The sequence below is a fragment of the Protopterus annectens genome, chromosome 16.part0 (assembly GCF_019279795.1).
Source record: "Protopterus annectens isolate FY-2018-M chromosome 16.part0, PAN1.0, whole genome shotgun sequence".
In the NCBI taxonomy this organism is placed as follows: Eukaryota; Metazoa; Chordata; order Ceratodontiformes; family Protopteridae; genus Protopterus; species Protopterus annectens.
The window spans coordinates 36,340,752-36,342,147 of record NC_056750.1 but is presented as its reverse complement, the minus strand read 5'-3'; the positions used below and the strand labels follow the sequence as shown (position 1 = coordinate 36,342,147).

The 1,396-nt window shown below is 45.8% G+C and overlaps 1 protein-coding gene across 1 annotated transcript in view; it reads left to right on the top strand.

Annotated features, from left to right (window-relative positions):
• MED27 (mediator complex subunit 27) overlaps positions 1-1,396 on the top strand; it is a 1,926,959-nt gene that overhangs the window by 125,476 nt on the left and 1,800,087 nt on the right. The gene's annotated exons all lie outside the window — the stretch shown is intronic.

Here is a 1,396-nt window from a genome sequence, read left to right as displayed (position 1 = left end):
GTTTATAATTGTACAGGGGTTTAGATGGTGCAGCGGCAAGCGCTGCCGCCTCACAGCAAGAGGTTCTCCAGTTCGATCCTCGGCTGGGGTGCCTTCTGTGCAGAGTCTGCATGTCCTCCCTGTGGTCACGTGGGTTTTCTCCGGGTTCCTCCCACATCCTAAAAGACATGCTGTAAGTGGATTGGACACACTAAATTGGCCCTAGGTATGAATGTGTGCATGTGTGTCCCTTCTGTGGAAGGTTGGGTGCCGGGCTGGCAACTCGACACTGTAAAACTCCACTGCCAATCATGAGCAGACGGTGATCTGCTGTGGCGACCCCTAACCGGGAAAAGCCGAAAGAAGAAGACGACAGGGGTTTAGAATGTGGGGGAGTGTAGTGTTGGGTATGTACACATTTGAGCGGACTCGCTCATGTCAGTTGACATTTCCCGATTGAGAGACTTGCAGGGACATGGATTTCTGGACTGCTCGGCAGTCTGACATGCCCCCTGCACTCTTGCACACTCCGTGTTAGCCTTAGAGTTGAGGCAGCGCACCCTCAATATGCATGGCGCGCTGCCATCTTACTCTTAGACTGGCGTTTCTTTGTAAGACTAATCTAGTCTTACACGGAGGATTAGTGAATCCTGTGGCTTGTCTTTGCATCATGTGATTTGGTAAGAGGAGGTCCTTTCTCTTTAATAGCAGTACTAAGGCCATCAGGCATTAGGATAGGCCAACATATCAAACTTTCCCAGTGTCTTGTAGTTTCTCTGCTTATCCCATAATGCACAGCAAGATCTATTTTGTCTAGATCTTCATTGTTACACTTCTATTCCAACACTTTAAATGATCCCAGACTAGGTTCATAGGTAGGTACTAGGCTATCGGCCCTGGGGCCTATTCAAGACCAGCCAAAAAGGTACCCTGGCTTTTGCCACCCAAGAAAATTATTTTCCTGTGCCACTGTCGAGCAGAGCCACAGAGGTGATCCCCAGGGTGAATTTCCTATTTCCAATCCAATCATCAAGATTTTTCTTGAAGAGTGCTAATGAGGAGCTTTGTTTGATATAGATAGGTAGTTTATTCCAGAGTATGGGAAGTCTCTGGGACAGGAATCTATCCCTCTGGCATGTTCTGTTTATTATGGTGACAAGGTTTAGGTCCCTAGAGCGTGTAGCTCTCTCTTTCACTTGTTAGGCCTTTTCTCTTACTGACAAGCCACCAATTGTAAATTTAAAAATTCATATCTTTTGTGTTGTCTGTTTTATTATTTGTTACTTGTTCATGGGCTCATCCATTCACCGAGAGGATGTGCCTGCAGAAATAAGATTTTGCTGCAAGGTAAGAATAACGGTTGTATGTATTATACCTCTGTGTAAACAATATAAACAAGTGGCGTATTTGTTGAGAT